Genomic DNA, 25,993 nt, shown 5'->3' on the forward strand with positions numbered 1-25,993 from the left:
GATAAAACATGAATGTCAAAGAGGAGGAGGAGGAGGAGGGGAGGGAGGAGGAGGAGGAGGCGGCGAGAGGAGGAGGAGGAGAGGGAGGGAGGAGGAGGAGGAGGAGGGGAGGAGGAGGCGGAGAGAGGGAGGAGGAGGGGAAGAGGAGGAGGAGGAGGAGGAGGAGGAGGAGGAGGAGGAGGAGGGGAGGAGGAGGCGGAGAGGAGGGAGGAGGAGGGGAAGAGGAGGAGGAGGAGGAGGAGGAGGAGGGGAGGAGGAGGCGGAGAGGAGGGAGGAGGAGGGGAGGAGGAGGTGGAGGGGAGGTAGGGGAGGACCTTAAAATGTTGTCCTTGAGTAGCCTTTCAGTGTTAGACCTAATAAATGTCTAGGCCTAACTGTTCACAACATTTGTTGACTACTTTTTATGCAATGAATTGGATCACCAACACAACTATCTAATAACCAACAACACTTAAACACTCAATTGAAATGCACTAGCTATCTTTATACAGACAGTAGGCTATGTGTTTGTACCATTAACATAATAATAATAAGATGCCATTTAGCAGACTCTTTTCTCCAAAGCGACTTACAGTCATGTGTGCATACATTTTAACGTATGGGTGGTCCCGGGGATCGAACCCACTACCCTTGCATTACAAGCAACATGCTCTACCAATTAAGCTACAGAGGGCACTTACTAACATTGAAGTTAGTAAGTGGCCACATTGTCCTGTTTTCGATTAGATGGACCTAGATCAGGGTTCATGAACTAGATTCAGCTGCGGGACGATTTTTTCTTGAATGGATGGTCAGGGGGCTGGAACATAATTATAAATAATTTGTAGACTGCAAATTGACCGCAAAAAGCTCAAACAGATATCATATTTGACTAAAACCTAATCATTTCTAACCTTGCTTACATTTGTATACTCTATATCTCCATATTATGTGTGGCAGTGGGGGCTGGTGGGAGCAGCTATAGGAGGACGGGCTCATTGTAATGGCTGGAATGGAATTAATGGAACGGAGCCAAACATGTGGTTTCCATATGTTTGACGTGTTTGATACTGTTCCATTAATGCCATTCCAGCAATTACAATGAGCCCGTCCTCCTATAGCTCCTCCCACCAGCCCCACTGATGCGTGGGAATACTTGGGAACAGATTTCCTAAATGAAAATCGCTTGGAGCTGATTTCCTGGTGCTTTTACAGTTTTTATATAAAAAAAAAAATAATGGGGGGCCAAATAAAACCACCAGCGGGCCACCAGTTGGGGAACCCAGTATGAAAAAAAAATATGTATGCACTGACTAACTGTAAGTCGCTCTGGATAAGAGTGTCTGCTAAATGACTAAATATAAAAAAATAAAATAAAATAATATATAAAAAATATAAAAAACCCTGACCGAGATGGTAGAGCCACTGTCTGTCTGTCTGTCTGAGAGAATGGAGGGTTAGGAATGAGGGGTTAGGAATGAGGAGATAGGAATGAGGGGTTAGGAATGAGGAGATAGGAATGAGGAGTTAGGAATGAGGAGTTAGGAATGAGGAGTAAGGAATGAGGGTTTAGGAATGAGGAGTGAGGAGTTAGGAATGAGGAGTTAGGAATGAGGAGTTAGGAATGAGGAGTTAGGAATGAGGAGTTAGCTAAGCTTTGGACGGCAGTTGAACCCTGAATGAATGCTTGAGCCGCCTGACTATCTTGCATTCAAGACGCTGATCTGAGCGACAGACGGAGGGGAAGGAGTGTGTGTGTGTGTGTTTGTGTGTGTTTGTGTGTGTGTGCGTAAGTACGTGCGTGTGTGCTGATCTGCAGGAGCAGCAGCTGAGAAAGCAGCTTGCCACGTTTCCTTGGGGCAAAGGGATGACAGTGGCATTGGCTCCCCTGGCATCTCTGCCCCCTGCCCCACAGCCACTTAACAGGTCGTCATTGTAAATAATACATTTTTCTTTACTGACCTGCCTAGTAAAATAAAGCTTTAATAACAAACTCTAGGGCAACGGTTTCTAGATTGAATTTGTATTTGTGGTCCTGGCAACTGGACCTTTTCTGGAACATCATTATTTTTTGTCTTACTGAGATTTACTGTCAGGGCCCAGGTCTGACAGAATCTGTGCAGAAGATCTAGGTGCTGCTGTAGGCCCTCCTTGGTTGGTGACAGAAGCACCAGATCATCAACAAACAGTAGACATTTGACTTCAGATTCTAGTAGGGTGAGGCCGGGTGCTGCAGACTGTTCTAGTGCCCTTGCCAATTCGTTGATATTTTTGTTGAAGAGGGTGGTCCTCTGTAGCTCAGCTGGTAGAGCACGGCTGGTAGAGCATGGTGCTTGTAACGCCAAGGTAGTGAGTTCGATCCCCGGGACCACCCATACACAAAAAAATGTATGCACGCACGACTGTAAGTCGCTTTGGATAAAAGCGTCTGCTAAATGGCATATTATTATTTAAGCTGCATCCCTGTCTCACCCCACGGCCCTGTGGAAAGAAATGTGTGTATTTTTTGCCAATTTTAACAGCACGCTTGTTGTTTGTGTACATGGATTTTATAATGTGGTATGTTTTTCCCCCAACACCACTTTCCATTAATTTGTATAGCAGACCCTCATGCCAAATTGAGTCAAAAGCTTTTTTTTTTTAATCAACAAAGCATGAGAAGACTTTGCCTTTGATTTAGTTTGTTTGTTTGTCAATTAGGGTGTGCAGGGAGTCTGCTGTTAACGATAATGCAGAGGATTTCCCTAAGGTTGCTGTTGACGAATATCCCACGGTAGTTATTGGGGTCAAATGTCTCCACTTTCGTGGATTGGGGTGATCAGTCCTTGGTTCCAAGTTTTGTGGAAGATGCCAGAGCTGAGAATGATGTTAAAGTATAGCCAATTAGAATTTGTGGTCTGTATAGTTTATCATTTCATTTTGAATACCATCAACACCACAGGCCTTTTTGGGTTGTAGGGTTTGTATGTTGTACTGTAGTTCATTCAATGTAATTAGAGAATCTAGTGGGTAGTCTTTAATAGCTGAGAGACAAAAAATAAAAAAATGTAATGTATATTTTTTTGCTGTTTGTTCTTTGTTATAGGGCCAAAAAGATTGGAGAAGTGGTTTATCCATGCATCTCCATTTTGGATAGATAACTCTTCGTGTCGTTGTTTGATTGGTGTGTTCCAATTTTCCCAGAAGTGGTAAGATTCTATGAATTATTCAATTTCATTCAGCTGATTTCTGACATGCTGTTCTTAATTTTTTCTTAGTGTATTTCTGTACTGTTTTTGTGTTTCACCATAGTGAAGGAGTAGGCTCAGGTTTTCTGGGTCGCTGTGTTTTTGGTTGGATAGGTTCCTCAAGACAATGGCGCCAGAGGGGATGGCTGCCGTTTTATGGACTCTTAACCAACCGTGCTATTTTGTGTGTTTTTTCACATTGTTCGTAACTTATTTTGTACATAATGTTGCTGCTACCGTCTCTTATGACCGAAAATATCTTCTGGACATCAGAACAGCGATTATATATTAATTTTTTTTATGAGTCGGACGAGAGGGATTTGCTCCAGACACCCTTGAACGGGCCCTCATCCCCGTCATTCGCAGTAGAAAGAAAACGAAATATCGCGGAAGGAGATTGGGGTGATTGGTAATGAGCCGGCGACGAGTGGCTAATCTACCTTTGCCATGGATACTATTGGCCAACTTACAATTGCTTGATAATAATGTGGACGAAGTAGAAGACGTATATCCTACCAACGGGACATAAAAAACGGTAATATCTTATGTTTTACAGAGTCGTGGCTGAACAACGACATGAATAACATACAGCTGGCGGGTTATACACTGTATCGGCAGGATAGAACAGCAGCCTCTGGTAAGACACGGGGTGGCGGTCTATGTATATTTGTAAACAACAGCTGGGGCACAGTATCTAAAGAAGTCTCTAGGTATTGCTCGCCTGAGGTAGAGTATCTCATGATAAGCTGTAGACCTCACCATCTACAGAGAGAGCTTTCATCTATATTCTTCGTAGCTGTCTATTTACCACCACAAACCGATGCTGGCACTAAGACCGCACTCAATGAACTGTATAAGGCCATAAGCAAACAGGAAAACGCTCATCCAGAGGCAGCGCTTCTAGTGGCCGGGGATTTTAATGCAGGGAAACTTAAATCAGTTTACCTCATTTCTACCAGCATGTTAAATGTGCAACCAGAGGAAAAAAATAATTCTAGACCACATTTACTCCACACACAGAGACGCGTACAAAGCTCTCCATCGCCCTCCATTGGGCAAATCTGACCATAATTCTATCCTCCTGATTACTGCTTACAAGCAAAAACTAAAGCAGGAAGCACCAGAGACTCGTCAATAAAAAAGTGGTCAGATAAAGCAGATGCTAAGCTACAGGACTGTTTTGTTAGCACAGACTGGAATATGTTCTGGGATTCTTCCAATGGTATTGAGGAGTATACCACATCAGTCACTGGCTTCATCAATAAGTGCATTGATGACGTCTTCCCCACACTGACAGTACGTACATACCCCAACCAGAAGCCATGGATTACAGGCAACATCCGCACCGAGCTAAAGGGTAGAGCTGCCGCTTTCAAGGAGCGGGACTCTAACCCGGAAGCTTATAAGAAATCCCGCTATGCCCTCCGACGAACCATCAAACAGGCAAAGAGTCAATACAGGACTAAGATCGAATCGTACTACACCGGCTCCGACGCTCGTCGGATGTGGCAGGGCTTGAAAACTATTACAGACTACAAAGGGAAGCACAGCCACAAGCTTCCCAGTGACACGAGCCTACCAGACGAGCTAAATTAATTCTATGCTCACTTCGAGGCAAGTAACACTGAAACATGCATGAGAGCATCAGCTGTTCTGGACGACTGTGTGATCACAATCTCCGTAGCCGATGTGAGTAAGACCTTTAAACAGGTCAACATTCACAAGGCCGCAGGGCCAGACGGATTACCAGGACGTGTACTCCGAGCATGCGCTGACCAACTGGCAAGTGTCTTCACTGACATTTTCAACCTCTCCCTGTCTGAGTCTGTAATACCAACATGTTTCAAGCAGACCACCATAGTCCCTGTGCCCAATAACACTAAGGTAACCTGCCTAAATGACTACTGACCCGTAGCACTCACATCTGCAGCTATGAAGTACTTTGAAAGGCAGGTCATGGCTCAAATCAACACCATTATCCCAGAAACCCTAGACCCACTCCAATTTGCATACCACTCCAACAGATCCACAGATGATGCAATCTCTATTGCGCTCCACACTGCCCTTTCACACCTGGACAAAAGGAACACCTTTGTGAGAATGCTATTCATTGACTACAGCTCAGCGTTCAACACCATAGTGCCCTCAAAGCTCATCACTAAGCTAAGGACCCTGGGACTAAACACCTCCCTCTGCAACTGGATCCTGGACTTCCTGATGGGCCGCCCCCAGGTGGTAAGGGTAGGTAACAACACATCTGCCACACTGATCCTCAACACGGAGGCCCCTCAAGGGTGTATGCTCAGTCCCCTCCTGTACTCTCTGTTCACTCATGACTGCATGGCCAGGCACGACTCCAACACCATCATTAAGTTTGCCGACGACATAACAGTGGTAGGCCTGATCACCGACAACGATGAGACAGCCTATAGGGAGGAGGTCAGAGACCTGGCCGTGTGGTGTCAGAACAACAACCTCTCCCTCAACGTGATCAAGACAAAGGAGATGATTGTGGAATACAGGAAAAAGAGGACAGAGCACGCCCCCATTCTCATCGACAGGGCTGTAGTGAAGCAGGTTGAGAGCGTCAAGTTTCTTGGTGTCCACATCACCAACAAACTAACATGGTCCAAGCACGACAAAACCTATTCCCCCTCAGAACACTGAAAAGATTTGGCATGGGTCCTCAGATCCTCAAAAGGTTCTACAGATGCACCATCGAGAGCACCCCCCTCTTTTACGCTGCTGCTACTCTTGGTTTATTATCTATGCAGAGGCACTTTAACTCTACCTACATGTACATATGACCTCAATTACCTTGACTAAGTACCGGTACCCCCTGTATATAGTCTCGCTACTGTTATTTTACTGCTGCTCTTTTAATAATATTTGTTATTATTTTTGTGTTTAATGTTTTATGGTATTTTTTTGGTATTCTTTCTTAAAATTGCGTTGTTGGTTAAGGGCTTGTATGTAAGCATTTCACTGTAAGGTCTACACCTGTTGTATTCGGTGCATGTGACAACTACAATTTGATTTGATTTGATTTGATTCCTTTCTTAGGTTTTCTTTCATCAAACCGTTTGTCAGTGCTGTTTTTTTTTAGGTTGTCTTGGGTTGTCTAGTTAAAATGGATACATTTCATAGTGAAGCTGAGAGGTCAAATACACAAAATGACCAAAAGTATGTGGACACCTGCTTGTCGAACATCTCATTCCAAAATCATGGGCATTAATATGGAGTTGGTCCCACCTTTGCTGCTATAACAGCCTCCACTCTTCTGGGAAGGGTTTCCACTAGATGTTGGAACATTGCTGCAGGGACTTGCTTCCATTCAGCCACAAGAGCATTAGTGAGGTCGTGCATTGATGTTGGCCGATTAACGTTCCTATTCATCCCAACGGTGTTCAATGGAGTTGAGGTCAAGGCTCTGTACAGGCCAGTCAAGTTATTCCACACGGATCTCGACAAGCCATTTCTGTATGGACCTCGTGTTGTGCACGGGGGCATTGTCATGTTGAAACAGGAAATGGCTTCCCCAAACTGTTGCCACAAAGTTGGAAGCACAGAATCGTCTAGTATGTCATTGTATGCCTAGCCCGAACCATGAAAAACAGCCCCAGACCATTATTCCTCCCACACCAAACTTTACAGTTGGCACTATGCATTCGGGCAGGTAGCGTTCTCCTGGCGTCTGCCAAACCCAGATTTGTTCGTCGGACTGCCAGATGGTGAAGCCTGATCTGGGGGGGGTTATATAGGGTGTGGCTAGTGTTTGTGTGGCTAGAGTGGGGGGGGGGGAGGGTTCTGGTTGGGGTTGCTGTGGTTTGGGTGTGGGTCCTCTAGGTGCAGGACCGTGGGGGGGTCTCGCAGGTCTGGGAGGGTGTCTCGCTGGTCTGGGCGGGGTGTTCGTTGCCACCCTTTCTGTCTCTCTCTCTCTCTCTCTCTCTCTCTCTCTGTGTTTTATAAAACACAAAACAAACTTTCTACTTTAAAAACTCAATCATATTTATTTTAACTTTGAAAGCATTTTTTATGTTTTCTAAAAGCTGTACATTTCCAAGGTTTGGGGAAAACAACACACCATCTTGCCTCAAGGAGAATGCCAGTCTGTGAGTGCTGCTAGGCTATCTTCCACAAGGATATAGGGAAAAAATACATGTTAGCCTTCACTTCAGAAAAATATCAGACGTCAAGGCATGACGTGGCTTCAGTGGAAGTGTAGAAGCTGGTGTTATAATGCACACACACCTGGTTTGTTTGAACTGGCACAACCTGTACAACCCTAGAAAGGAGATATGAACGCCTGTGTGTCTGTGTGTGTGTGTGTGTGTTTGTGTGTGTCTGTGTGTGTGTTTGTGTGTGTGTGTGTGTGTGTGTGTGTGTGTGTGTGTGTGTGTGTGTGTCTGTGTGTGTGTGTTTACGTGTGTGTGTGTGTGAAATGCTATACGGAGACTTGAAGAGATCAAACTGTTAAGGTTTCTGAACCGACTACAGATGTCTAAGAACTTAACCTGGAATCCTAGCTTGTGCTCCCCCTCTCTATACCAGACACGGGAGAGCATAGAAACAGCTGTTTTCTGAATGGTCAATAAGCAATATGTTAGAAATAGTTACAAACATCACGGGCCTCCAAACACCCCAGCCCTGGCACTTCCCTCCAAACACCCCAGTCCTGGCACTGCCCTCCAAACACCCCAGCCCTGGCACTTCCCTCCAAGCACCCCAGTCCTGCCACTGCCCTCCAAATACAGGCTAGTAAAATCAGTGATGAAGATTTGTCACTGAAGTAACACATCTAAAAATGTTGGTGAGTTGTTGACTCGTGGGAAATTAAACACCTGTATTTGACACTATTTACAATTGTCAAAAATATATACAATACAGTCTTTGATTATGGTCTTTGATTACCGTCTTTGATTACGGTCTTTGGTTATCGTCTTTGATTGTTTTCTGTCTTTGATTGTTTTCTGTCTTGTATTGGTAGTATGGGCTATAAAGACCATTACACCAATAGATATAGATCTAATTCTAAGATCTAAACATTACACCAATAGACCAACCTCCTCGCCACGCCGGCGAAAATCAATCTAGACATTTCATTGCTCCGACACATCATTCTGTCTTTCCAACATAAGCAAGGCAGGCCTTAACCTAACGCTGCGTGGTGCCTTTGAGGGAGTCATTGTGACTATTGATGTTCTGATTGAAGGAATGCGTGTTGTCGTTGGTGTTCAGTGAGGAGGGTTTCACAGTAAACACTGGGCCCATTCTGTCTGACCATCACTAGCTCTTTCAACTGAGACAAAATGGGGCACACTGAGTCTCTGTGTGCTCCCATTGCTTACATTCCTACAGCCTTGTGAAATGTGTGACAGTAAGCCTTTACTTAAAGGCTGTGTCTGCGTGTGTATGTGTGTTTGAACTAGTAGAGGGGTGTGTGTGTGTCTGTGTCTGTGTGTGTGTCTGTGTGTGTGTGTGTGTGTGTTGTGTGTGTCTGTGTGTGTGTATGTGTGTGTGTCTGTCTGTCTGTGTGTGTGTGTCTGTGTGTGTTTTATGTGCGTGTGTGTGTGTGTGTGTGTGTCTGTCTGTCTGTGTGTGTGTGTCTGTGTGTGTGTCTGTCTGTCTGTGTGTGTGTGTCTGTGTGTGTTTTATGTGTGTGTGTGTGTGTGTGTGTGTGTGTGTGTGTATGTGCTTGCCTGTCCATGCATGCATTGCCTACGTGCGTGTTGGGGGGGTGACGATGAGTGAGTGAGTGAGTAAAGCTCTCAAACCAGGAACAATGTCCTCTATTTAAGTGTAAAGACACTGGTCAGTGTGAAAACAGAGCTGTGCTGTTTAACTGTGAGAAGTAGCATAGCCATGTTCTCTGCTACACCTCTCCACTCTGGCCTCTCTATTGACAGAGGCTACATACCAAATGGCACCCTATTCCCTACATAGTACACTACTTCCCTATGGTCCCTGGTCATAAGTAGTGCACTATATATGGAATAGGGTGCCATTTAAGACCCACAGAGAAACTCATGGCTTCAATACCGATAGCCAGGTGGAAGATTTCATTGTTTGACTCCATCAAACAGGTTAGCTCTAGCTCGACAACTCCTGTCTTATAGGCTAACAGTGATGTGCGGCTGGTATACTGTAAATACCCAACACATGTCCTCCATACTTCATTTAACCTTTAGTTATATACGTTATTCTCGTTGAGATCAAACTACAGTGAGGGAAAAAAGTATTTGATCCCCTGCTGATTTTGTACGTTTGCCCACTGACAAAGACATGATCAGTCTATAATTTTAATGGTAGGTTTATTTGAACAGTGAGAGACAGAATAACAACAAAGAAATACAGAAAAACGCATGTCAAAAATGTTATAAATTGATTTGCATTTTAATTAGGGAAATAAGTATTTGACCCCTCTGCAAAACATGACTTAGTACTTGGTGGCAAAACCCTTGTTGGCAATCACAGAGGTCAGACGTTTCTTGTAGTTGGCCACCAGGTTTGCACACATCTCAGGAGGGATTTTGTCCCACTCCTCTTTGCAGATCTTCTCCAAGTCATTAAGGTTTCGAGGCTGACGTTTGGCAACTCGAACCTTCAGCTCCCTCCACAGATTTTCTATGGGATTAAGGTCTGGAGACTGGCTAGGCCACTCCAGGACCTTAATGTGCTTCTTCTTGAGCCACTCCTTTGTTGCCTTGGCCGTGTGTTTTGGGTCTTTGTCATGCTGGAATACCCATCCACGACCCATTTTCAATGCCCTGGCTGAGGGAAGGAGGTTCTTACCCAAGATTTGATGGTACATGGCGCCGTCCATCGTCACTTTGATGCGGTGAAGTTGTCCTGTCCCCTTAGCAGAAAAACACCCCCAAAGCATAATGTTTCCACCTCCATGTTTGACGGTGTGGATGGTGTTCTTGTGGTCATAGGCAGCATTCCTCCTCCTCCAAACACGGCGAGTTGAGTTGATGCCAAAAAGCTTTCACCCAGTTCTCCTCTGAATCATTCAGATGTTCATTGGCAAACTTCAGACGGGCCTGTATATGTGCTTTCTTGAGCAGGGGGACCTTGCGGGCGCTGCAGGATTTCAGTCCTTCACGGCGTAGTGTGTTACCAATTGTTTTCTTGGTGACTATGGTCCCAGCTGCCTTGAGATCATTTACAAGATCCTCCCGTGTAGTTCTGGGCTGATTCCTCACCGTTCTCATGATCATTGCAACTCCACGAGGTGAGATCTTGCATGGAGCCCCAGGCCGAGGGAGATTGACAGTTATTTTGTGTTTCTTCCATTTGCGAATAATCGCACCAACTGTTGTCACCTTCTCACCAAGCTGCTTGGAGATGGTCTTGTAGCCCATTCCAGCCTTGTGTGGGTCTACAATCTTGTCCCTGAGATCCTTAGAGAGCTCCTTGGTCTTGGCCATGGTGGAGAGTTTGGAATCTGATTGATTGATTGCTTCTGTGGACAGGTGTCTTTTATACAGGTAATAAACAGAGATTAGGAGCACTCCCTTTAAGAGTGTGCTCCTAATCTCAGCTCGTTACCTGTATAAAAGACACCTGGGAGCCAGAAATCTTTCTGATTGAGAGGGGGTCAAATACTTTTTTCCCTCATGAAAATGCAAATCAATTTATAACATTTTTGACATGCGTTTTTCTGGATTTATGTTGTTGTTATTCTGTCTCTCACTGTTCAAATAAACCTACCATTAAAATTATAGACTGATCATTTCTTTGTCAGTGGGCAAACGTACAAAATCAGCAGGGGATCAAATACTTTTTTTTCCCTCACTGTATATATAATCTACTACTCTACCTTAGCATCTAGGGTAATAGAATAGAACAGAACTTTACTTCAACTTTTTCTTTGGCATCACTGTTCAATAATTAAAAATGATCACAGAAACATACATTATGTTAAAATGGCTAACCAGTAAGTTACTGATGGTAACCACTCAAAACACAAAGGGTTCCATGATGTTAAAATGGCTAACCAGTAAGTTACTGATAGTAACCACCCAAAACACAAAGGGGACCATGATATTAAAATAGCTAACCATTCAAACCATTCAGGGTAATAAAGATGTCCCCGGTGACGTGTTGTTAATGCAGCAGAACTAATGATAGCCTCACCCAGAGGCACCCTGTCTGCATCCCAAATTGCAGCCTATTTGCCATTTAGTGAATTTATTTTGACCAGGGGTCCATAGGGAAGTAATGCACTACACAGGGTATAGGGTGCCATTTGGGATGCAAACCCAAAAATGGCAGTCACCCTTTCATGCTGAACACAACAAGGAAATGATCATCATCACCCTGGAAACAATATCTGACATGGTATAGCCTGTTATTATAACTCTTCCATCTAGACTATAGGCTATATAGGGTTTTAGTTCATTATCAATGTGACGCTCAACGCATATGGACAGATCATTATTAGATGACCCAGTGTGTTGTTACTCGATTGATTTATAACTAAGCCTAGCTTTACAATTGTAGAAACGGGCCATTCGCTAGGCTACCTTCATTAGTAACAAACGTACAGGCCTAGACCTGAACGATGTGTTTTTTACAACATTAGTCTCAGAATCACACAACTACCCCTCTTGCTACCCGACCCCACCTCCTCTCACCTAGATCACAACACACACACACACACACACACATTTCTCCACTTCACCAAAAAATGACCATTCACAGACGTCAAAGAGCACCTCTATCCATTGACTGCGCAGTGCTGGAGAATTAAGCATCTCACTACCACTACTCCTGTTGAGCACTGCTTCTCACTGTGGGCAGCGGCTCAGCATAAAAGCTGCTCTCAGTTAAGAATATTAGTGATGGAGGATTATCTAGAGATCAGATAATATAGCATAATATGATTATAATGACTCAGAAAAAACACAATCCATCGGGACGTTACACACAGACAGACACAAGAACAATACATGACAATAACACAGACCTAGCATTATGCTGCTTTAAAAGCTGGTCACTTCTTAGAGATACTATGTGGAAGTTTCGTTGCTAGACTAGGCCTAATTGTTTACGTCAAATGTTGGCTGACACAAATGAGTGTTGACTGTATTCAGAGTTTTGTGCTTCAACAAGCTAGCGTTTGTAAAAAAAAAAAAAAAAATGGAAGTCTGCCTATATAAGTACACTAACAATGAACATTTTGAAAGGTTTTGAATAAGCTAAGGTAAAAAAAAATGCCTTCGGAGGAATATCTATTAGTAAAGACAGAAAAAACATCAACTTTTTAGCCTACAGTAGAAACAAAGTACACCACACAATGCTTACATCATGCCTTGAAAAAACAAACAAGTCTGTCTGTGCACCATTTGAGAACCAGCTTAGTTTCAACAGGGCTTCTCATCTCAGCAGAGAGAGACCTCCAAGGCAGTTGAATCAGAACCTTGTTTTCTTCTAAAGAGACATTCTAACATTCTAACATTCTATAGAACTACAGCTTAGAACTTTAGATACTCCTTATGGACCCATACAAAAGGTAGGCCTACCAAGAACCATAAAGGGTTCTTCAGCTTGTCCCTGTAGGTCGGAAAACCCTTTGTAGTTCCAGGTAGAACAATTTTTTCACCAAACAAAATAACCCCCAAAGAACCCTTTTATTTAGCCTTTATCTAGGCCTAACCAGGAAGCCTAAGTCATTGAGAACGTATCTTTTACAATACAGACTTGAACCTTTTAAAAAACGTTTTCTTTAAGGAGTGTTGAGTCAAGACCTTTGTTGCTTTCTACTGCTTCACTGCAGCACCAACGACTGATCATCACAGCTCCCTCCCAAACCTTCCCCATACCCTTTAAAACAACACCCCACCGCAGGTTATTTACAAGCAACAGAGCATATGTAGGTTAGGCTCCAACGCTCCAGCTGAAGTGGAAACTATTACACAGTCCTGTGTGCTGCTGCTGACAGAGAGGGTCTGCGTCCAAATAACACCCTATTCCATTTATAGTGCACTACTTTTGACCAGGGCCCTGAGAGTGTTTTTTAGTGTGTGTTTATGTGTATTCATCGTTACCCCAGGACACACACACACACACACACACACACACACACATACACAAAACAGACACACACACACACACACACACAGATAGTTCAAACCCCTTATCATGTCACAGGTTCAACTGAGAGCACTACCATTATGAATCAACACTGAACTGAAGGGTCTATTGAAGAACTCTGTCATGTTCACGCCATTATACTGATAAATACCTTCATGATGTATTAGAGTCATGGAGAGGTGGTACTACTATATTACTACATGATGTATTAGGGTCATGGAGAGGTGGTACTACTATATTACTACATGATGTATTAGAGTCATGGAGAGGTGGTACTACTATATTACTACATGATGTATTAGGGTCATGGAGAGGTGGTACTACTATATTACTACATGATGTATTAGGGTCATGGAGAGGTGGTACTACTATATTACTACATGATGTATTAGGGTCATGGAGAGGTAGTACTACTATATTACTACATGATGTATTAGGGTCATGGAGAGGTGGTACTACTATATTACTACATGATGTATTAGGGTCATGGAGAGGTGGTACTACTATATTACTACATGATGTATTAGGGTCATGGAGAGGTGGTACTACTATATTACTACATGATGTATTAGGGTCATGGAGAGGTAGTACTACTATATTACTACATGATGTATTAGGGTCATGGAGAGGTGGTACTACTATATTACTACATGATGTATTAGGGTCATGGAGAGGTGGTACTACTATATTACTACATGATGTATTAGAGTCATGGAGAGGTGGTACTACTATATTACTACATGATGTATTAGAGTCATGGAGAGGTGGTACTACTATATTACTACATGATGTATTAGGGTCATGGAGAGGTGGTACTACTATATTACTACATGATGTATTAGGGTCATGGAGAGGTAGTACTACTATATTACTACATGATGTATTAGGGTCATGGAGAGGTGGTACTACTATATTACTACATGATGTATTAGGGTCATGGAGAGGTGGTACTACTATATTACTACATGATGTATTAGGGTCATGGAGAGGTGGTACTACTATATTACTACATGATGTATTAGAGTCATGGAGAGGTGGTACTACTATATTACTACATGATGTATTAGGGTCATGGAGAGGTGGTACTACTATATTACTACATGATGTATTAGGGTCATGGAGAGGTGGTACTACTATATTACTACATGATGTATTAGGGTCATGGAGAGGTGGTACTACTATATTACTACATGATGTATTAGGGTCATGGAGAGGTGGTACTACTATATTACTACATGATGTATTAGGGTCATGGAGAGGTGGTACTACTATATTACTACATGATGTATTAGAGTCATGGAGAGATGGTACTACTATATTACTACATGATGTATTAGGGTCATGGAGAGGTGGTACTACTATATTACTACATGATGTATTAGGGTCATGGAGAGGTGGTACTACTATATTACTACATGATGTATTAGGGTCATGGAGAGGTAGTACTACTATATTACTACATGATGTATTAGGGTCATGGAGAGGTGGTACTACTATATTACTACATGATGTATTAGAGTCATGGAGAGGTGGTACTACTATAGTACTACATGATGTATTAGGGTCATGGCGAGGTGGTACTACTATATTACTACATGATGTATTAGGGTCATGGAGAGGTGGTACTACTATATTACTACATGATGTATTAGGGTCATGGAGAGGTGGTACTACTATATTACTACATGATGTATTAGGGTCATGGAGAGGTGGTACTACTATATTACTACATGATGTATTAGGGTCATGGAGAGGTGGTACTACTATATTACTACATGATGTATTAGAGTCATGGAGAGGTGGTACTACTATATTACTACATGATGTATTAGGGTCATGGAGAGGTGGTACTACTATATTACTACATGATGTATTAGAGTCATGGAGAGGTGGTACTACTATATTACTACATGATGTATTAGAGTCATGGAGAGGTGGTACTACTATATTACTACATGATGTATTAGGGTCATGGAGAGGTGGTACTACTATATTACTACATGATGTATTAGAGTCATGGAGAGGTGGTACTACTATATTACTACATGATGTATTAGGGTCATGGAGAGGTGGTACTACTATATTACTACATGATGTATTAGGGTCATGGAGAGGTGGTACTGCTATATTACTACATGATGTATTAGGGTCATGGAGAGGTGGTACTACTATATTACTACATGATGTATTCGAGTCATGGAGAGGTGGTACTACTATATTACTACATGATGTATTAGGGTCATGGAGAGGTGGTACTACTATATTACTACATGATGTATTAGGGTCATGGAGAGGTGGTACTGCTATATTACTACATGATGTATTAGGGTCATGGAGAGGTGGTACTACTATATTACTACATGATGTATTAGGGTCATGGAGAGGTGGTACTACTATATTACTACATGATGTATTAGGGTCATGGAGAGGTGGTACTGCTATATTAATAGCCTATGCTGTGTACAAGCAAGACGTGGATGCATCCCAAACGGCACCCTATTCCCTAATACATAGTGCACTACTTTTGACCGAAACCCCGTATGGGCCCTTGTCAAAAGTACACTCTTAGAAAAAAGGGTTTAAAAAGGGGTTCTTCGGCTATCCCCATAGGATAACCCTTTTTGTTTCCGGGTTGAACCCCTTTGGATTCTATGTTGAACCCTCTGTGAAAAGGGAACCAAAAAAGGCAACCAAAAAGGTTCCTTCAAAGGGTCTCCCTATGGGGACAGCCGAAGAACCCTTTTAGGTTCTAGAAGGCACCTTTCTTTCTAAGGGAATAGTGCACTATAAAGTTAATATTGTGCCATTAGGGACGCAGCCATTGTTTTCCGTTTCCAGAAGGCATTCCATGCTTCTACTATAAGCCATTAATGATTCATTAATGACAGAGCAGCAGCTTTGTGGTTCCACTGCAGCGCTGTAGCTTCAATAGTGAAATAGTGAAGGCATATCAAATGAATGGCCAGGCCAATTCAAACTAAATATGTTTACATTGGTTACAGTCGTAAAACCACCGAAAGTAGAGAGCCACAAAACAATTTTAAAAAAACAACGCTTTGGAAAATAGGACATCGAGACATAATTGTACAAACCTCTCGTCTCTCAATATGTGTCATTGCTGTTCATTTTTAGAAACAGTCGTAAGCTTCAGAATGCAATGCAACTCCTAGCAGGCAAGCGGTCAGGGTTGATGGACTTAAAAAAGTATCTAAATAGCTATGATAATGTGAATGATTTTGTACCCAGACTCTCCAATTCCCCAATGAATCAGAACACTAAACAAACACACACACGCTGATCTATTGGGTGTCTATTGGGTGCAGTGAAAAACACAAATCAATTGCTCTTCCTAAGTGTTTAAGTGCACCTTGGGGGAAAACACAGCTGAGAAGGAACTTAAAAAACAGTAGCATAGGCTCCCACACCAATGCCTCGAAAGTCAAACAAATTATAGGTTATCCACTTACAACAGGGTGAGGTTATCAAGACAATATTTAAAAAAAAGAATGAAAGTGTACTGGTAGCCTCCATTAATGTTTCCCTGCTGTACGTTCAGCCTCAGACCGAGGGAAAGCTTTTTTGAGTTCGGTCAATACGGAGAATAAAGATATCCCCAAACTGGAAGGTTTCAAACGTCTCCATGGAGAACTGGTACGTGAGTGAAATATTAAAACACATCCCCCGGTAACATTACAACACGCTTTTACCATTGAATAAATTATACACCAGTGTTATTTTTTCCTGTAAATCAAACAGTAACCTAGCCGTAGCGAGATAATTGCGCTACATTGTAACATTGCGGTATGACGTTACAGAGCGGTGAAGAACGTATATACGATGTATTCTCATTTTTTTTTATACAATGTTACCAAGCTGTAAACCTAAATGAAATAAATACCTACAGGCTTCCACTAGCCTGTCATAATGTGGAATTGGATCTAGCTAGATAATCATGTTTTCAGCATGTCAATGGCTACAGTGTAACAACATTGGGTAACATCAACTAGTGGGCTTTAGTCATCAAAACCCATCTAGATTTTAGAGAAAATAAGCGATACGTCTACAGACCCAGCCAATCCAACATTAGATAACTTATGATTACTGTAACGTGAGCTAATAAACTATTAAACTGTAAACAACAACAAACCTGAGAGCATTTGCAAGGCAGACCCTGAAAAGTAGCAAACCAATGTAATAATGTTTACATAACACAGTTATCGCTATAGCCAGCTCTTCAGTAACTTCACCTTGCAGATCTCTCTGTACATTCCTTTCAAGTGATATCAATAGCTTTAACACATTATCTGGACAATTCGCCCACGAAACCAGTGCTTGACTTGGAGTGAAATAGGTTCCGGTACTCATTTTGAGTGCCGGCACAGTTTATATTTATGTGCAGGAGCTCCACAATACTTTTCAGCTAATATTCTATAAGAGGAACAGGAGCTCCACAATACTTTTCAGCTAATATTCTATAAGAGGAACAGGAGCTCCACAATACTTTTCAGCTAATATTCTATAAGAGGAACAGGAGCTCCACAATACTTTTCAGCTAATATTCTATAAGAGGAACAGGAGCTCCACAATACTTTTCAGCTAATATTCTATAAGAGGAACAGGAGCTCCACAATACTTTTCAGCTAATATTCTATAAGAGGACCAGGAGCTCCACAATACTTTTCAGCTAATATTCTATAAGAGGACCAGGAGCTCCACAATACTTTTCAGCTAATATTCTATAAGAGGAACAGGAGCTCCACAATACTTTTCAGCTAATATTCTATAAGAGGAACAGGAGCTCCACAATACTTTTCAGCTAATATTCTATAAGAGGACCAGGAGCTCCACAATACTTTTCAGCTAATATTCTATAAGCGGAACAGGAGCTCCACAATACTTTTCAGCTAATATTCTATAAGCGGGAACAGGAGCTCCACAATACTTTTCAGCTAATATTCTATAAGCGGGAACAGGAGCTCCACAATACTTTTCAGCTAATATTCTATAAGAGGACCAGGAGCTCCACAATACTTTTCAGCTAATATTCTATAAGAGGAACAGGAGCTCCACAATACTTTTCAGCTAATATTCTATAAGAGGAACAGGAGCTCCACAATACTTTTCAGCTAATATTCTATAAGAGGAACAGGAGCTCCACAATACTTTTCAGCTAATATTCTATAAAGCGGAACAGGAGCTCCACAATACTTTTCAGCTAATATTCTATAAGAGGAACAGGAGCTCCACAATACTTTTCAGCTAATATTCTATAAGAGGAACAGGAGCTCCACAATACTTTTCAGCTAATATTCTATAAGAGGAACAGGAGCTCCACAATACTTTTCAGCTAATATTCTATAAGAGGAACAGGAGCTCCACAATACTTTTCAGCTAATATTCTATAAGAGGAACAGGAGCTCCACAATACTTTTCAGCTAATATTCTATAAGAGGAACAGGAGCTCCACAATACTTTTCAGCTAATATTCTATAAGAGGAACAGGAGCTCCACAATACTTTTCAGCTAATATTCTATAAGAGGACCAGGAGCTCCACAATACTTTTCAGCTAATATTCTATAAGAGGACCAGGAGCTCCACAATACTTTTCAGCTAATATTCTATAAGCGGAACAGGAGCTCCACAATACTTTTCAGCTAATATTCTATAAGCGGGAACAGGAGCTCCACAATACTTTTCAGCTAATATTCTATAAGAGGAACAGGAGCTCCACAATACTTTTCAGCTAATATTCTATAAGCGGAACAGGAGCTCCACAATACTTTTCAGCTAATATTCTATAAGAGGAACAGGAGCTCCACAATACTTTTCAGCTAATATTCTATAAGAGGAACAGGAGCTCCACAATACTTTTCAGCTAATATTCTATAAGAGGACCAGGAGCTCCACAATACTTTTCAGCTAATATTCTATAAGAGGAACAGGAGCTCCACAATACTTTTCAGCTAATATTCTATAAGAGGAACAGGAGCTCCACAATACTTTTCAGCTAATATTCTATAAGAGGAACAGGAGCTCCACAATACTTTTCAGCTAATATTCTATAAGAGGAACAGGAGCTCCAAAATACTTTTCAGCTAATATTCTATTGTGACACTCTGGCTCTAGGACTTTTGTATGTGAGCTAGAGTGTATGTTGTTTTGTTGGGGATTTGGGTGTTTTTCTATGTTGGTAGTTCTGTCGGGTGTATTTCTATGTTTGCAGGTCTGTGGGTTGTTTTTCTAGGTGGTTGTATGTTGTAGTCAATGACTCCCAATCGGAGGTAACGAGTGTCAGCTGTCGGCTCGTTATCTCTGATTGGGAGCCATATTTAAACTGTCAGTTTTCACCTTTGTTTTGTGGGTTATTGTTCCAAGTTCAGTGTATTGTTACGTTAGGACTTCACTATCGTCTTTTGTTGTTTTACGTGGTTGCTTTATAAATAAAGTCATCATGTTCACTCCACGCGCTGCGTATTGGTCCGCTCCTTCCGACGATCGTGACAGAATAACCCACCATAAAGGAACCAAGCAGCGCGTCCAGGAACAAAGGGTCTGGACATGGAAGGAACTGGTGGAAGGTAAAGGGTCCTGGACTTGGGAGGAGATCCTAGATGGTATGGATCGCCGACCATGGAACGAGACGGTGGAGAGCGGCGGCGAGAGGAGCAACGGCATCAGCAGGGCCATCATCGTCGGAAGGACGAGAGGCAACCCCAAGAAATTTTTGGGGGGCACATGGCTTGGGCGACGGAGCAGCAGGAGGCTGCCACAAGGCAGAGTCAGAGGGCTGCCAGGTTAAGGGGGGCTGACGGAGGCAGAGAAGGGACGGATTCAGTGGGCTACCAGGTCAAGGGGGCAACTGGGTAAAGCAGGGAAGGAAAGCGTTGAGGCACGGCGTGAGGTACTGGGGTGTGTAACCAGTTCGGTCCGGCCCGTTCCTAGTCCCGTGGTGCAGCCAGTAGTGTGTGTTCCCGTGCGGTACGGCCTGTTCCGGTCCCTCGCACTAAGGATACGGTGCGCGTCGCCAGCCCGGCCCGGCCTGTTCCTACTCCTCGCACCAGGGATACGGTGCGCTTCGCCAACCCGGCCTGGCCTGTTCCGGCCACTCGCACCAGGGATACGGTGCGCGTCGCCAGCCCAGCCCGGCCTGTTCCTACTCCTCGCACCAGGGATACGGTGCGCTTCGCCAACCCGGCCCGGCCTGTTCCGGCCACTCGCACCAGGGATACGGTGCGCGTCGCCAGCCCAGCCCGGCCTGTTCCTACTCCACGCACCAGGGATACGGTGCGCTTCGCCAGCCCGGCCCGGCCTGTTCCGGCCACTCGCACCAGGGATACGGTGCGCGTCGCCAGCCCCGCCCAGCCTGTTCCTGCTCTCCGCACTAGGCGTTATGGGAGTCCCCAGGGTCCAGCATGCCCTGTTCCGGCTCCCCGCACTAGGCGTTATGGGAGTCCCCAGGGTCCAGCATGCCCTGTTCCGGCTCCCCGCACTAGGCGTTATGGGAGTCCCCAGGGTCCAGCATGCCCTGTTCCGGCTCCCCGCACTAGGCGTCATGTGCGTTCCCAGGGTCCAGCAAGCCCTGTTGCTTCTCTCCGCACTAGCCCTGAGATGCGTGTCCTCAGCCCGGTACCTCCTGTTCCGGCACCACGCACCAGGCCTACGATGCGCCTCAGACGGCCAGAGTCTGCCGTCTGCCCAACGGGGCCTGAACTGTCCGTCTGCCCAACGCCGTCTGAACTGTCCGTCTGCCCAACGCCGTCTGAACTGCCTGTCTGCCCAACGGGGCCTGAACTGTCCGTCTGCCCAACGCCCGTCTGAACTGTCCGTCTGCCCAACGCCGTCTGAACTGCCCGTCTGCCCAACGGGGGCCTGAACTGTCCGTCTGCCCAACGCCGTCTGAACTGCCCGTCTGCCCAACGCCGTCAGAGCCTTCCGCCAGACAGGATCAGCCAGAGCCTTCTGCCAGACAGGATCAGCCAGAGCCTTCCGTCAGACAGGATCAGCCAGAGCCTTCTGCCAGACAGGATCAGCCAGAGCCTTCTGCCAGACAGGATCAGCCAGAGCCTTCTGCCAGACAGGATCAGCCAGAGCCTTCTGCCAGACAGGATCAGCCAGAGCCTTCTGCCAGACAGGATCAGCCAGAGCCTTCTGCCAGACAGGATCAGCCAGAGCCTTCTGCCAGACAGGATCAGCCAGAGCCTTCTGCCAGACAGGATCAGCCAGAGTCTTCCGCCAGCCAGGATCCGCCAGAGCCGTCCAGCCAGGATCCGCCTGAGCCAGCCAGCCAGGATCTGCCCCTCAGTCCGGTGCTGCCCTTTAGTCAGGTGCTGCCCCTTAGCCCGGTGCTGCCCCTTGGTCCGGTGCTGCCCCTTAGTCCGGTGCTGCCCCTTAGTCCGGTGCTGCCCCTTAGTCCGGTGCTGCCACTTAGTCCGGTGCTGCCCCTTAGTCAGGTGCTGTCCCTTAGTCCGGTACTGCCTACCAAGCAGTTTGTGACTGTGGTAGGGTGGGGATCACGACCGGGGCCAGAGCCACCACCGTGGACAGACGCCCACCCAGACCCTCCCCTAGAGCGTATGCTGGTGCGCCCGGAGTGCGCACCTTTAGGGGGGGGTACTGTGACACTCTGGCTCTAGGACTTTTGTATGTGAGCTAGAGTGTATGTTGTTTTGTTGGGGATTTGGGTGTTTTTCTATGTTGGTAGTTCTGTCGGGTGTATTTCTATGTTTGCAGGTCTGTGGGTTGTTTTTCTAGGTGGTTGTATGTTGTAGTCAATGACTCCCAATCGGAGGTAACGAGTGTCAGCTGTCGGCTCGTTATCTCTGATTGGGAGCCATATTTAAACTGTCAGTTTTCACCTTTGTTTTGTGGGTTATTGTTCCAAGTTCAGTGTATTGTTACGTTAGGACTTCACTATCGTCTTTTGTTGTTTTACGTGGTTGCTTTATAAATAAAGTCATCATGTTCACTCCACGCGCTGCGTATTGGTCCGCTCCTTCCGACGATCGTGACATCTATAAGAGGAACAGGAGCTCCACAATACTTTTCAGCTAATATTCTATAAGAGGAACAGGAGCTCCACAATACTTTTCAGCTAATACTCTATAAGAGGAACAGGAGCTCCACAATACTTTTCAGCTAATATTCTATAAGAGGACCAGGAGCTCCACAATACTTTTCAGCTAATATTCTATAAGCGGAACAGGAGCTCCACAATACTTTTCAGCTAATATTCTATAAGAGGAACAGGAGCTCCACAATACTTTTCAGCTAATATTCTATAAGCAGAACAGGAGCTCCACAATACTTTTCAGCTAATATTCTATAAGAGGAACAGGAGCTCCACAATACTTTTCAGCTAATATTCTATAAGAGGAACAGGAGCTCCACAATACTTTTCAGCTAATATTCTATAAGAGGACCAGGAGCTCCACAATACTTTTCAGCTAATATTCTATAAGAGGAACAGGGCTCCACAAAACTTTTCAGCTAATATTCTATAAGAGGAACAGGAGCTCCACAATACTTTTCAGCTAATATTCTATAAGAGGAACAGGAGCTCCACAATACTTTTCAGCTAATATTCTATAAGAGGAACAGGAGCTCCACAATACTTTTCAGCTAATATTCTATAAGAGGACCAGGAGCTCCACAATACTTTTCAGCTAATATTCTATAAGAGGAACAGGAGCTCCACAATACTTTTCAGCTAATATTCTATAAGAGGAACAGGAGCTCCACAATACTTTTCAGCTAATATTCTATAAGAGGAACAGGAGCTCCACAATACTTTTCAGCTAATATTCTATAAGCGGAACAGGAGCTCCACAATACTTTTCAGCTAATATTCTATAAGAGGAACAGGAGCTCCACAATACTTTTCAGCTAATATTCTATAAGAGGAACAGGAGCTCCACAATACTTTTCAGCTAATATTCTATAAGAGGAACAGGAGCTCAAGCAGTAGAACATTTGAGTTGCCGGTACTCAGCTCTGGTAGGCTCCTGCCCAAGTCAAGCACTGCACGAAACCCATGATATTGGGTGAAATAAAGAAAGTAAATTAATGTTATTAGCTAGCGAATACCATCTCGAACAGTCACCACATATCTACTTGCAATGCACCTGTTTCGAGACCAGTTTGAAAGCTAGGAATCGACTAGCATCGACTTGACTAACACCAGCAGCTGCAAAAGGGCAAAACAAGTCTGAAATAGAAGCTAGCTAAGCAGTAGGCAGAAGGCTCGGAATGATTAGCTGGCTACCGCGGAGGACCAACCTCAGACAATGCTGGATAGATCTCTGGCCATGGTTTTGGCAAGTTTGCCGTTCTGTAGATAATGGCACGAAGGAGCTAGCTACACTGATACACTTAACCGATCCATGCACCGAATTCACATAGCTAACTTAGCTAGTTTCGTGAGCTAAATTATATATATATATATATATATATATATATATATATATATATATATATATATATATATATCCTCAAACGCAATCGTGTGTTGCCCGTCCCCTCATATTTGTATCCACAGAGGGGAGGCGAAGAATTCTCGCTCTCTCCCTCCTTGAATTTTCTCCTTATCCTGAAATTGAACACTTTCACTTACAGAGCCGGTAGACTCGATCAGTAGATCCAAGAATCGAATGCCACATAGAAGACAGAAGTAGAGATTTTAGAAATATAAAGCCCTTTATATCGGGAACTGACCTTTTAATCTGTGCATATATTATATTCCTTGAAATCCTCTTCTTTGTAGCGGGATTGAAAAGATCACTACGGGAACAGCCCGGTTTTGGAGAGAGACACTCCTTCTCGGGACGTCTCCTACAAATAGAGGTGTCAGGTCTACTTGCGGTCGGCTGTTGCCTTGTTCGCTAGATGTATAGTTAAAGTGACAGTCTCCACACGAAGCTTGTGTCTGGTCCACCACCCTTTTGAAACGCAACAGCCCTAACCTACCAAAAAAACCGCACCACTGGTATTTGATTACAAGTCCTACTTGGCTTCTCTGTGATGGTAGGTAGGCTACTGCTGGGCTGGAAATCAACTTAACAAAAAAAAGAAAAAGAAAAACCTAAGGATAGAAAGCCAAGGGCAATTACATGACGGGCTAGGTGGCAAAAATAACCTTCCGGATCAAGCTAGAGATGTATAATTACACCCATTTAGCCAGCTCTCTCTCCCTCTCTCTCTCTCTCTTTCTCTTTCTCTCTCTCTCTCTCTCCCCGATGCGCACACCAAGTGTCTGTTAGCTACGTCTTTGAGCTCTGTCTGAGAAGGGAGCCCTGTAGGAATGAATTCTCGTCCCTTGGTCTGAAGAGTGAGGGAGGCAGCGCCCGAATTACTCCGCCCCCAAATTGGCTCTCCACTTATTTACACCCTTCTCGAATTCAGTGTCGGAATCAAGTAGCTTAGTGGAAAAATCATTGAGAAATATGCATTTAATTCCAGAAAGCTACCACAGTGACCCACACACATGAACATTACTAGCCTAGAATAGACTATAATAGACTAAAATTGAATATAGTAGAATATAATCGAATAGAATAGACCTGCCATAACATCTGCAAATCTGTGTACGCAACCAATACACTTAGATTTGATCTGCTGTCTATTTGTTTTTGGGGCTGTGATTTGTTTATTGCTAGCTAGGTTGTGTTGTTACTGTGCAGTCAGTGGACATTGATTAGCTCATGTGAGGACAAGACAATCAACATGTACATTCTCTGGTGTCCGATGAAAAATGATTTGAGAGTGTCTAGAACATGTGGTTAATTTGGCATGTTCTCTGAACTAGAATGTCGTAGTGTTATGCATACCATACAGCCGGGGTCTGCCTGTAGTTTGACATAGGCTACTGGGTCTGCTATACCATAGTAATGCACTATGATAATTAGACATTTTCTTATACTAGATTACGTTATAATTATAATAGCACTGCCTGTATATTTTAACATACTGGTTACAGTATCGGTCATATATAATCAGGTGGCCATTCTGTTCATATCATCTAGGTCAGGGATGGGCAACTGGCGGGCCGCATGCCCCCCTTTCGTAGGCCCGCAGACCAATTTAAAAAATAAATAAAAAGGCCACAAGCCATTCCAGGTTTGCCAGGCTTCAAATCCTATTCGCTTATTTTGGTATTTTTAAGTTGCAGGTATTAAGGTAAAAACTATGTTTGTGTCCCAAATAGCACCCTATTCCCTAAATTCCCTATAGTGTACTACTTTTGACCAGGGCCCATATGGCTCTTGTCAATACTAGTGCTCCATATAGGGTATAGGGTGCCATTTGGGATGGATCTAATGGCGTTTCACTTCCTAAAAATCTATTATGCCTCTAGAGAATGTATTGTTGCATGAAAAGGAATCCTATTCTGTCATTCCCAATAGTGTAAAGGTATCCTATTCTGTCATTCCCAATAGTGTAAAGGTCTTCTATTCTGTCATTCCCAATAGTGTAAAGGTATTCTATTCTGTCATTCCCAATAGGGAAAAGGGGGTTTATAACACTGTATTGGAAGAAATGGATGGAAGCTATTCTAAGCATGTAGTGAAGTTATCAATTCTCACTATATGACTATACCCTGCTTCAAAGCACTATTAACCCAATCAGTAGTTGAATAGCCTCACCAGGACATCTCAGTACAGATGCTGTCCCCCTTATTAATATTTCATCATGA

The 25,993-nt window shown here is 43.7% G+C and overlaps 1 protein-coding gene across 1 annotated transcript in view; it reads right to left on the minus strand.

Moving 5' to 3' along the window:
* Positions 1-24,606, minus strand: part of dag1 (dystroglycan 1) — a 68,322-nt gene extending 43,716 nt beyond the window's left edge. The window contains exon 1 of the mRNA XM_041891902.2: positions 24,016-24,606. The gene's annotated coding sequence lies outside the window, so the exon portion shown is untranslated. The remainder of the gene's footprint in view (positions 1-24,015) is intronic.
* Positions 24,607-25,993: the final 1,387 nt, after the last annotated feature.

Source organism: Coregonus clupeaformis, chromosome 12, assembly GCF_020615455.1.
Source record: "Coregonus clupeaformis isolate EN_2021a chromosome 12, ASM2061545v1, whole genome shotgun sequence".
Lineage (NCBI taxonomy): Eukaryota > Metazoa > Chordata > Actinopteri > Salmoniformes > Salmonidae > Coregonus > Coregonus clupeaformis.